This window comes from Haliotis rubra, unplaced genomic scaffold, assembly GCF_003918875.1.
Source record: "Haliotis rubra isolate DU_JTF1 unplaced genomic scaffold, ASM391887v1 Scf49, whole genome shotgun sequence".
Classification (NCBI taxonomy): domain Eukaryota; kingdom Metazoa; phylum Mollusca; class Gastropoda; order Lepetellida; family Haliotidae; genus Haliotis; species Haliotis rubra.
In genome coordinates this window covers 3,024,026-3,037,716 of record NW_025767179.1, presented here as the reverse complement: position 1 = coordinate 3,037,716, position 13,691 = coordinate 3,024,026, and the positions used below count along the sequence as shown (strand labels likewise).

General features: G+C 40.0%; 1 long non-coding RNA gene across 1 annotated transcript; it reads right to left on the bottom strand.

Annotated features, from left to right (window-relative positions):
- Positions 1 to 4,288: 4,288 nt before the first annotated feature.
- On the bottom strand, positions 4,289 to 12,007 carry LOC124291317. The gene is made up of 3 exons (XR_006902186.1): positions 11,908 to 12,007; positions 6,076 to 6,080; positions 4,289 to 4,302 (listed from the first exon to the last, which is right to left on the bottom strand). It is a non-coding gene; the product is annotated as an uncharacterized LOC124291317 (long non-coding RNA).
- Positions 12,008 to 13,691: the final 1,684 nt, after the last annotated feature.

Below are 13,691 nucleotides of genomic sequence, written 5' to 3'. Positions count from 1 at the left end.
ACATTTGTTCATTCCACAATAGCAAGAGTGAAGACAGAATATGAACTGAAGTGATTTCACCGATAGGACAACACATGTTGTCATCGACAGATGTAGCACATATGTTCATTTTCAATCACATGCACGCCTGACAGTTTTTGACTTAAGCGAACAAACTTGACCATATATACTTAAACATAAGGCCGGTCCTAACTTGACACACAGTAGGAAGCAAGCTACAAAGACATATCACTGGAGAGATCTCGATGAATGAAAAAATATTAATGTGCAAGTGTTTTCATGTGTTCATAAGCTCGCGAATTGGCTTTGAAACTTAATTTCTGTAGACATTTCGGGCGGAATTGTTTTCCTGCAGATATTTCTGGCCCAATCTTTTTATCCTAATTGAGTAAAACATGGGTTCCATCTTTGGATACTCTGATATAGATTTTCTTTTTTTTTCCTCATGACACTACCACCACCATATCGGTCAACCTGGGCGACACAATTCTGTTCATTTCGAAAGACAGGTACTCTTTCGTCACGGAACAGAAGCAGAAAACGTGAGTTATCACTGCTCCATATACGTGGCCAGTTTTGTAGATTCCAGAATCGAACGCTATTGCACCACTGGCGACGTTGATGTAGTCGTCGCAGCACAGGACCAAAATACTGTCTTCTGGCTCGAAGTCCAGCTTCTTGGGAACGATTACGAATGGTTTCCCTTGACACTCTCCCCAAACCTGGCACTGCACTTGCACTTGCTGTGATAGTTCGATAAGATGTACCTACATGCATCCTGCGCTGCAGTTTCAAACCGTGCATTCGTTTCATGTACACAAACCAACATTATAATGGCGAAATTAAAACCAAACACTAATTTTGAAAAATATTTGAAATTTCAAATATCAATATCACCTATGCGTTCCATTTTGGGTAGAGTATATGTTATAACGCCACGTAATGCCTTTCGCAGTGTATCTGTGGTACAACATATGATTTACACATCCTGCTGTGTAAAGCTGTGAACCAACCATAGTAACAGGTGTTTGAGATAACGCGACAAACGTCTGCTCCACCACAGGCCACTGACAGTCACAAAAGACTGAGAAAAAAACTTAACATATGCTGCAGGTACAGTGAGTGAGTGAGTTGGTATTTACGCCACTTTTAGCAATATTCCAGCAATACCACGGCGTCGGACACCAAAAATGGACTTCACATATTGTATCCATGTTGGGAATCGAACCCGGGTCTTCGGCGTGACGAGGTAACTCTTTAACCATTAGTCTACCACCGCCCCATGCTAAAAGTGAAAATAATATATTTCACTTCATCTGCTACTTCTGTGGTCATCACATAATATTTGAGTTATACTGCTTAAACAGCTTAAACAGCTTTTAAATATACCATCAAACCCCTGTCTCAAAGATTAACCATAATCTTCAATTATACTGTCATGGAAGGGCTTTCTGAGTGTTCTCAGAATGCATTGGAGACAAGCGAAATTAAATGATATGCTTGAATTTTAACATTTTTGAAACGGACATTTGATTTTCCAACGTTGTACACCATCCCAGATGACAAGCATAGGAAACACTTTATTCCTTGCCCCACGGGGCATTTGTAAATAAACGTAGTGAACAAAAATACACCTTTGGTAAAAGTCAAAACAGGGAATTGCATATGACATCATTTTAGACAAAGTAACAAATGAATCCAAGAAATACATTACGAATGTTGTCGCTATGTAGACATGTAGCGTAAGTGCAGTCAAAATGAGACTGGAATATTACAGGCTGCTATATGTGCTTATCTTGTATTATATAGTCAGTACTGTATCAGAGTATCGTACAACGGTTTTTCCCAAAGTTCATATTGCTAACGCATACATTCCGGTAAAAGAAGGCGTATACCTGTCCATTAAAAGTGTCAACGACAAATGAAGTATGTCTAGCAGAAAGTGAAACGTATAATCGATAAAAATATTTTCTTACGTCATGAAAGAATAGCGTGCCTATAAAGTTCCAGACACAATACCTCTGTGAGTAAAATGCAGAAGATGAGATGACTCTCTCACGTGTTGTACGTGGTAGGTTTGCACGGACGACACAGAAAACCGTTAGGGACTCACAGACACCGCATGGCATTTTGTCGAAGGATGATAGGGTGACTTTTGCTATTGGTAATTCAACCTCGATAGTGAGTGAAATTTGATCATGATCATAAGCTTCGAAGCTGGTTTTTAAAACATGTTGACATTGGCAACCAAATGGAAATATTTACCCACAGTGATACGTTCGTTTGCTGTTAGACGCCGCACTCTTCAATATTCCAGCTATATGATGGCGTCTGTAAATTATCGAGTCTGGACCAGATGATCCAGTGATTCATATCATATATTTCAGGGGCGTTGACGAGCGCGTTTATCTAGACTCTTCCGAAGACGTGTCGAGTTATACATGTTGAAACTCATTGTTACAAAGATTTTGTATGCTGGTCCTGTGATCAAAAACGTTCTGTGATGAGTGACAGTTATGCTTATTGTTTAACATGAGAGCAAGATTCAAGAGAATAACATTCAGTATATTGTACATTGTTCATCCAGACATGGGTGATAAGTGCAATTGTATTAGTTCATGCGACTGACTGACTGACTGACTTAGTATGGTTTTACGCCGTTGTTAGCAATATTCCAGCAACATCACGGCGGGGGACACTACAAATGGGCTTCACAAATTGTACCCATATTGGGAATCGAACCCGGGCTTTCGTCGTGACGAGCGAACGCTTTAACCACTAGGCTAACCCACCGCCCCAGTTCATGCGACTCCAATTGCACAGACTGATGCAGAGTGATATTATTATGGACAAAAGGTGATTTTATAGAAAGGATATTGCATATTTCATTAAAGTAAAATATATTGAAGTACAATATTATCTAATATATTCTGTCTGAATATCTTCCTGTTTATGACATACTGTCACATTTACATTGTTAGGATTTCCCTGCTTGGGCGAATCGTGCAATATGAAACCTGCTTTCTGCGCCAAATATGCCTCATGTGCAACATGTGTGTCGAGACCTGTGAAGATCCGGGTTAGAATTGGTCTTCAGTATCCCATGCTTGTCGTAAGGGATCGGGTGGTCAGGGTGACTGACTTGGTTAACACATGTCATCGGTTCTCAGTTGCGCAGATCGATGCTGATGTTGTTTGTTCATTTGATTGTCTGGTCCAGACTCGATTGTTTACAGATCGCCACCATATAGCTGGACTATTGCTGAGTGTTAAACAACAAATCTACCTCATGTCGACGTTTGCTAATGAATGTGTTAAAGTGTTAATGAAACAGAACCGCGGACTTCATTTGAATTAGCTCATGGTCTAAAAAGACCTGGCACCCTTGAAGAGCCACCTCCTCGTGGTAGGTGATGGGTAACGCTAAGTGTTCTTCAACCCCCCGTTGTGGACCCGGGGGTATATTTGGTCGACCAACCCGTTTACCGTGGGTTGCGCCCCTGTGTCGGTGGAGGACGGGAGTCTGGTGGTTGAGGGCACTGGGAGCCTGGAACCGTGTTCCTTTTGCCCAACACACCACTTCGCCCCTTACTTCACATAGACGGGTGGTAGAACTGGCCCGGTTCTATCAATCGGCTGGTCAGGACAAGCCATGTGCATGGTGAATATTTTTGCACATTTTTCTCATTTCTTGGGTGTTGGCTTTTTCGATTTCCTGATTATAAATTATTGATACATCAAATTGCCTACAGTCCTATGCCAGAAGGCATACTGGTATTACTGACCTCCAGGTTCTAATTGCCTTCAGATAACTGTCAAGGGCAGAACCAGCCTGAATTTTATTCTGTTTGGCTACATTAGCTACATTAGTGTCTTTATTGCTCGAGTATAACATCCTTGTAACCCTGGTGTTCCGTAGTCGGTTTCCACTTCAACACCGTCCTTGTTGACACTCCATGGTGGGTGGGGAGCGGGGATGTCGAATCTACTTCTCTCATTATGGCTACACAAATACTCACTGGTTCTCGCAGTAAAAATAAGAGAAGACATTTGGAGACAGATACTGTTTCATCTTCTGATGATGAATCTTCTACTAATGTTAACTCATGGCCACGTTGTTTAGTTGTAGAAGGCATTGATGGTCTGCCCCTCAAAATAAATCCATTTGCAGTATCCAAAGCCGTTGAAGGTATTTGTGGTGACGTGAGAAACGTTACTCGTCTTCGGTCAGGTTCTCTTTTAATAGAATGTGCCCGACGACAACAATCCATAAATTTACTGAAAGCACAACATTTGCAAATACTCCAATCGCTGTCTCGGTGAACAAACCGTTGAATTCATGCAGGGGTATTGTCCGCGACAGAGCTAAATGTCTGTCTGACATGTCAGAGGAGGAAATTACGCAGGAACTAAAATCTCAAGGAGTGACATCTGTTAAACGATTCACTAGAAAAGACCATGACAGAGTTGTTAAAACGAATACCTATCTGTTGACATTTGCTCTTTCAAAGCTTCCAAGTTCCATCAAACTGGATATTTTAACATCGGAGTTGATGTGTATATACCAAATCCTCTCCGATGTTTTAAGTGTCAACAGTTTGGACACGGGGCCAAATCCTGTCTTAACAACCAAGTTTGCTCCCGTTGTAGCAAAAATCATGACGGCACGGACTGCTCTGGAGATATCAGATGTGCAAACTGCAATGGTGAGCATATGTCATCCTCTAAATCATGCCCTGTGTTTGAAAGAGAGACCAAAATTATCAAGGTCAAATACACCAATAATGTATCTTTTGCTGATGCCAAGAAGTTAGTGGCAGAACAGTCTCCAAACACTGTCCAATCAATTCACCAAATGTTATTCAGTGGAATTGTAGAGGACTTCGCAACAATTTTAATGATATTCAGCTATTAATACAAGATCTAAAACCATCAGCATTTTGCATACAGGAAAGTTTCCTTATAGCTACAGATCATTTTGATTTGAGATATTATGATTCATACCATCACTTTTCTCCTCCGGGTGATAAAGCTACTGGAGGATCTTCTGTTATGGTGAGGCAGGGCGTCATTTACAGCCCTGGTCCTCTAAATACCCCTCTCCAGGCTGTCGCTGTACGAGTGACCTTACATATTGTTTTACCCTGTGTTCTTTATATATTCCGGCGTCGTTTTGTCTTCGACAGCAGGCATTATATGACCAGTTACCTAAGCCCTGTGTTATCATGGGAGATTTAAATGGCCATAACCCTCTTTGGGGTAGTAATAACAGCAATACAAAGGGTACAATCCTTGAGGAGTTTTTCTCAAACAATGATTTGTGCATGTTTAATGATGGTTCACACACTTATCTTCGTCCGGGAACTGGCACTTACTCTTGTCTGGACTTGTCACTTGTAGATTCCAATTTACTAAGTGAATTTGAGTGGTCAGTTCAAGATGACCTGTGCGGAAGTGACCACTTCCCTACCATATTAAAATCTGTATCTCCATCTGATGTTACTCCATCATCAAGATGGAATTTCACTAAGGCTAACTGGCAATTGTATGAAAATCTCTGTACTAATGTACTAACACCTGATGTTTTTATTGATGCCACTGACCCTATAAAATGTTTCTCTGATGAACTTATCAAAATTGCTGTCCTCTCCAAATCCTCACGTACGTAAACCATGGTTTACAGCTGACTGCAAACAAGCTAGGAAGGCACGGAAGAAGGCCGAACATTATTTCCGTCGCCGTCCAATGGTCCATAACCTAAATAGTTATAAAATTCTAAATGCTAAAGCCCGGCGTACCTTTGATGTGTCAAGGATAAATACAAGAACGCTAATGTCAAAGGTATGGAACATGATCCAGAAAATTAAAGGTAAGGGTACCAAATCAAGTATACACCATCTCAAAACTGGAGATAAATTGTTAACTGATAAATCTGATATCGCAAATAAACTGGGTGAAACACTTTCAAAACATTCTTCCTCATCTAACTATGTTCCTAAATTTCAAAAATACAACAACAAAAAACAGGAAAAGAAGCATATACACTTTCATTCGAATAACGGAGAAGATTATAACGAAATCTTTTCTATTCATGAACTTCTTAATGCTCTTGAACAAGCTCACAATACTGCTAATCATGGAATCATGTTTAGAGACACTTTTGAATATCTTTGATGGAATTTCGACATCTGGTAAATTTCCTTCATCCTGGCGTGATGCCATAGTTGTACCCATACCCAAACCTGGACGTAATCACACTGATCCATCTAATTATAGACCAACTTCTTTAACTAGCTGCGTTTAAAAAAACCATGGAACGCATGGCCAATAACAGATTAACATGGTACTTAGAATCGAATAATTTAATCACAGATATTCAATGTGGTTTTCGTAAAAATCCCAGTACCATTGACCATTTAGTTCGATTGGAGTCATTCGTTAAGAATGCCATTATAAACAAGCAACATGCAGTGTCAACGTTTTTCGATTTAGAAAAGGCTTATGACACTACATGGAAGCACGGTATTTTAAAAGATTTACATGACTTTGGATTGAGAGGCCGTCTGCCTCAATTTATATCCGAATTTTTAACCGACAGACAATTGCAAGTGCGCGTGGGTTCTACCCTGTCTGATCATTATACTCAGGATCAGGGTGTCCCACAAGGCAGTATCTTATCAGTCACTTTATTTAGCATTAAAATCAACAGTTTAGCAAAGGTTTTAAGTGATTCAATTGATGGATCACTTTTCGTAGTTGATTTTAATATATCTTGTCGCGGAAAAAATATGCATACTATTGAAAGGCAACTACAGCTTTGTTTGAACAAGATTGATAAATGGTGTTTGGAAAATGGATTTAAATTTTCAAAACTAATTGTATCCATTTTTGCCGGAAATATAAACCTCACAACGATCCACATTTATATTTAGATAACACGCCTATTAAATTAGTAAAAGAAGAGAAATTCTTAGGTTTAATTTTTGATGAGCATTAGACCTTTCGACCCCATATTGAATATTTAAAAAATAAATGCCTGAAGGCCCTTGATTAGTTGAAAGTTGTCTCTAATTCAAGTGGGGAGGGGATAAAAAAAAAACTCCTTCAACTGTACCGAGCGCTTATACGGTCCAAACTTGATTATGGCTTCATCGTCTATGGTGGAGCCTGTAAAAGCAACCTAAAAATATTGGATTCCGTCCAAGGATTAAGACTTTGCCTTGGATCCTTTCGAACTTCTCCTGTTGACAGTCTGTATGTCGAGGCCGATGAGCCTTCTCTTAACCAACCGCGTATAAAACTAGCCTTACAGTATATTACAAAATTATATTCTAATGAGTCTAACCCTGCATTTAACTGTGTTTTTCATCCTCTTTATGAGGATCTGTACAGCAAGTCTTCATCTCTTATTCCGCCTCTAGGAATAAGAATACAACCTTTCCTCTCTGCTGCTGGCATTGAGCTAGAGAGTATATCTCCTTCCCGTCTTCTTTCTTCTCCTCCTTGACAATTAGTGAGGCCACAGGTTGACCTAACACTGACAAAGTATAAGAAATCGGAAACTAATGAATTACAATATAAACAAGAATATAATCAATTGACAAGTAACTATAATACATACAAATCCTTATTTACAGATGGGTCCAAGGATGGTGGCGCAGTTGCTTGTGCCACTGTCATTGGATCCAGAACAATATCCTCCAGATTACCTAATGACAGCTCAATATTCACAGCTAGAGCTAATGCAATACTAACAGCTCTTAAATATATTAATAGACACCCTAAATGTAAACAATATATCACATTTTCAGATTCTTTTTCTTGCCTTCAGGCTATTAAAAATCTTTCTTGTAAACATCCACTTTTAATTGAGATTATTGAACTTTATAATGATCTTGCTACTGGCCAATGCGATATTGTCTTTTGTTGGTTACCCAGCCATGTTGGTATTTCTGGGAATACAATGGCCGATCTTGCTGCCAAGGCAGCACTCAACAAATCTGTGACACCACTTCTTATTCCATACAGCTATTAGATCTTATATCCGTGATCTGATGCAAAAGAAGTGGGACACCCAAGTCGGTATTAATAAATTACATGAAATAAAACCCTATATCGGTTACACTTACTTGGGTTGTCAGTCCAGATTTGAAGAGGTCATCATACGACGATGTCGTATTGGTCACACAAGATATACTCATGCATACCTATTGAAAGGTGAGGATCCTCCGTTTTGTATCCCTTGTGATGAGAGAACCACGGTCAAGCACGTCCTGCTTGACTGTGTTGAATTCCCCATCATAAGGGATGAATATTTCAATATCAAAACAGTAAAGGACCTTTTTAATAATGTTAATTATCATTTAATCATTGATTTTTGAAAAGAGATAGATTTGTTAAATGAGTTTTGATATGTTTTGTAAATAGATAAAGTTATATAATTGGTAGTTCAGATTATCAACTTAGATTGTTAGTGTCTGTATCCTCAAAGCGGGTTGAAGTAGCGTAAAATTATTGTCCTCCTGAGAGGGTACGTAAGTCTCAAAATTTCAAAGTCAATACAAATTTACCAGTTATTTTAATTTGGCTGACATTTCTTACAATCGTCAACAGCTGAAGGGATGGTGTAAATCCAACTAGGGTCCATGCAGGTAGCAAAGGTACTGTAAGTTCCCATGGTCCCTAGTATGGTGATCTACCTTCAGTTGTTGGCGATCTGTAGCCTGTTTTTATATTGTATTGTCTAAATAGTGCTATCAGTTTTAACTTTCCACACTAGTTTAGTTGTAATTGTGATATTCTAGTTGTTTGACTGTCCTTCGTCGACAGGTTTTTATAATATACATATCTTCCATTTCAATGTCAAATATGGTCTCGTCACGATATGGCTGAAATATTGCCGATGTGACGTTAAATAATAACTCACTCACTCACTCACTAAAACGACCTCCGTGGCTCAGTTAACAGCGAAGTGTGGATATTTGTACCCTACTGCAAATTACGGGTTCAGTCCCCAGGTCTGACACTGACTTGGTTGCCAAGGTTTCTGTCACATTCGGTCACCTGACGGCCTGTCAGGTGATACGAGACAGACACGCCCCTTGTCACACGTTCTTTGACTCCACCCTTTGATGTTGCTCAGGTGTTATTTGTACAGGTAACACCAAAGATGAAACGCTCCAGCCAAGCTTCAAGTATGTCTGAAACAAAGTTAAAATGTGTTAGCACACACAACAAGCATAAAACATTCATTTGTCAATAACATCTATTAAACACTAAGAAAGACAAAACAAGAAAAACTAACAGAAATATGAAATAAGTTTAGTTATTAAAATACTTAGGAGAACATTTACTTATAACAGGTGAATACTGAAGAGGTCCCGTTTCCGTTGATAAACGTTTCAAATATTCTACCTCTGACTGAAATAGTTCAATTGACGGCTGCTCATACACTGAATCTACTGAATCAGACAAGTTGAACGTTTAGAGGGGTTAAGTGTATAGTTACATACTAGTATCAATACAACATATCATACATCTGTCTAAAATCCGAGTCCAAAGGGCCCGACATCCCTATGTCTCTGAGCACACACTCAGGGGTTATCACATAGCTACACCTACATTAAAGTTGATCAGTACGCAAATAGTGTTTAGTGTGACGCCAGTTGTCGTTGGGTTAGATACATTGGTGAAAAAATGTAATCATTTACTGAAGTTGGTGAAAGGGAATATTTACACAGTATCTAAGTCAATGATATATTGAACACAAAAACATTTCAGGAATATATTTTGATTAACAGACAGACAGACAGTGTTTAATCAGTAAAGAGGCCCTCGCCCATAATACAATCAGTGTATGACAATGTATACTACTCGAAAGAATCTAAGGAACACCTAGGTTTTTTATTATAAAGAAAACACATATATGATACGATGAAATTTCTTTTTGTGTGTGGTTATGGTCAATTCATTGCAGAACTAAAATCCCATGAATGCAGATCAAACACAAGCAGTGTATGGACACAATGCACCTACTACCGTGATAGGGGTCACTTGCAAAAGTCACAGGAACTAGTGTTCTCTAGTACCGCGTGTCCCCCTCTGCTCTCAATGCAGGCGAGGCAGCGTCGTCTCATCGATGCAACAAGATTCCTCAGATTGTCTTCGGGAATAGCCAACCACTCTTGTTGCAGGAATTGCAACAACTGTGCAGCATTTACAGGGGGTGGATAATTGATCCTTACACGTTGCCCTAACACGTCCCACAGGTGTTCAATGGGCGCTAGATCGGGTGAATAGGCCGGTCACTGCATGGTGTTGACATTGTTTTGTTGCAGGAAGTCAATGACCACTCTCCTACGGTGTGGTCGTGCGTTATCGTCCTGCAAAATGGCTGCTTGACCAATGGCGTTTAGGGCTGGAATAACAAGGGGTTGCAAAATCTCATCCCCATACCTTATTGCAGTCAGATTCCCTTGGATGTGATAGAGAGGAGTGCGGTGACCATTGCTGAAGCCACCCCACACCATAACTGACCCCCCGCCAAACCTGTTTCGTTCCGTAACGTTGACGTCAGAAAACCTCTCGCCCGGACGTCTGTACACATAAACAAGGCCATCATTGTACTGCAAACAGACTCATCAGTGAAGAGCACATGGTTCCACTGGCGTCGGTTCTAATGCAAATGGTGTCTGGCCCATGTTAAACGGTTGACTCGGTGATGTGGAAGCAGTGGTGGATGTACAGCTGACGTCGTGACCTTATATTGCTCTCACGCAGACGGTGTATTCGGGAGAATAAGACTTATGGAAGCCTCAGCTTGGAACTAAAATATGCGGGAAATGTCTAATTTCCAACTTCAAACCCTTCAAAATTCTATTGGTTTATCGTCCTAACATAACGTGACATTTAAACCATTACTAGTTGTCGGTCAAATGCAATCATTATTTTGCACCCAATCTCTGTAAATTTTCCAGTATATTTACTTAAAGCTTCTGACCCTAAATTACCACTGTTCCTTGAATTCTTTTGAATAGTTTACTTAGTGAGTGCGCATTTTAACTTTGCAGCTCTACGTCCTTGAGTTTATCAATTTCTGTACATGATATAAGTATTGGACAACATTGTATATAACATCATCATTTTTGTTTTGCAAAAGATTTACAAAAGAGTAATGAGTATGTGGTTCTTTAGTGTGCTTTGTTATATATTTATATAATTACTTCTGTGTTTAACATAGGCATTACAAATAAATAGTACATGATATATATTTTCTATATAAAGCTGGCCTCTGGTTTTACAAAAAGGGCATAGTCTTTCGTTATATTCAATTTCACGCTCAACCGCAGTATTAAAATTACAGCATCTAAACCTTGATATAGCAATTCTTAAATGCATAGGGATATCACAAAACATTATATAACATTTAGCAAAGTTTTAAATTCCTTACAAAACATACATTTAGGAGATTCACTAATTCATGAGTACCAAGATTGTTTTAAATTATCTCCTAGCCTTAGCTTGAATACATACACAAAATATTCCACATTTCCAAATTTCCTGGTTTAGCCAAGCATAACCAAATCCATATTGAAACACGATGTGTCTAATTTTAGTTACCCAGGTATTATAGCCTAATCTATCTAATGATCTTAACAATAAACAACATTGATGTGGGAGTCTATTTTGTGGCATATGTATATGTCTACACCAGAATTTGATCATTCTTGACATGTACACATGCTGTAATAGAAGTGTGCCACACTGCCAAGACCATACCATTTAATGTAGTTTTTTTCACCCTTAAGTATTGTTTACAAAATTTCATTTTGGAAGAAATCTTCGTTTCCCTTCTATCATCTGCGAAGATATACTGAGTCAAACTAAAATCTTCACAATTCTAAAGACATGAATTGTTATAGTAGACAGTTTTCGGGTATCATAATATTAATCCCCAAGTATCGACTCAAGAAAAAACTCACCACAGCACATTTAAGTCAATCCAAACATCGTGCTAAAACGTGTTTTTCACGTGCCACTGGTCACGTGATCTTATCATTACACGTGCATTCGATCGCACATGTTCCCATCAACTGCACAAGGTGACTAAAGGCACTATTCAGAACAGCCAATTCTTATCCGGCGCCTCTCAAATGTGCAGCGTGAAAGTGCCGTTGGCACCACTGCTGATCGCCCTAGGCCAGGTCGACCACGTGTGACGGTACAGGCGAAGGACCGTCACATTGTGTTACGTCACCCCCTTAACCCTTTTGGTGACGGCTACAGGAACCAGAAATGAGCTGTTTAGGGGTCGACTGTCGGCACAAACCATCCGAAACTGACTGCGAGCTGCTCACCTTCATGTTCGACGACCATATCGCGGGACCATTTCGACGCCATTACATCGTCGTCAGCGTTTGCTGTGGGCCCGAAGACACCTCCAATGGACTCAGAGAGATTGGAATCGAGTTGTCTTCAGTGATGAATCAAGATGTACCCTCAGATTCGCTGATGCTGGGATGAGAGTGTGGAGGCGACGCCGTGAACGGTATGCTCAGTGTTCAGGGAGCTGACAGATTTGGGGTCGGAAGTGTCATGGTTTGGGGTGCTTTCTGTGGGATTGCCCGTTCCCGACTTCTGATTATCCGTAGGAACATTAATGCTGCAGGTTACCACATCCAGGTGCTAGTTCCCGAACTTATTCCATTCATGGGCGCACATGGTCCATGTCTATGCCAGAAGCCACACAGCCAACTTGACCAGGAATTACCTGCAGAACGCAGGGATCAACGTTCTTGAATGACCTGATCTCAATCCAATCGAGCACATCTGGAATAGACGTCTTTGCAGTCTCAGGAACCAACCCAAGAAATTGCAGGAACAATGGCACCGACTCCCGAATAATGTGTTTTACACGCATCAGACAGTCCATGAGGAGGCATTGCTTGGCAGTTGTGAACGCACTGGGTGGCCATACACGCTACTGAACGTTTGAAACATCAGATATAGATTTCTAGTATAAACAACCTTGACCAGCTATCAAGTGCTTGGTTTCATTTAAGAGAGACAACTCCGTTAATCCTTTTTCATTAGTTTGTGAAGAGTTATCCCCCTTTGCTCACTTGCTAGCAGACGACATTTTCAGTGATCCTCAGCATGGATGATTTAGAGAAGAGGAAGTTGATTTTAGAGTATTATAACAAGGACATCAGATCAGCTAAAGTGATTTCAAGTAGAACAGGCATCCCTTTGTCCACTGTTTATCGTGTTTTGAAAAATATTGCAAATGGATATGGCAGTGAGCACTAGGGAGGCGCAGGTAGGCCCAGGAAATTGACTGTCGGTGACAGGAGGCGGCTTGGTATTCTTGTTTCTAAAAACAAACGAAGGAGTTTAGAAAACTTAAGGCTGGATATGATTGATAGAGGAACTGTGGCTGTCTGTAAGGAGACAATTAGAACTGCGCTGCATGCAATTGGTTGGCAGAAAAGTCGAGGAATTCCATCACCGATCATGAAACCTGAACAAAAGGAGCGAAGGTTGAACTGATGCTTACAGCATATAAATTTTAACTGGGACAGTGTGATTTTCTCAGATGAAAGTTCTGTGTGGCTGTTTCCTAATACACTGAAATTCTGGACCAAACAAACTGAAAAACCTTTGTATCAGCGCCCAAAGTACAGTCCGAAATT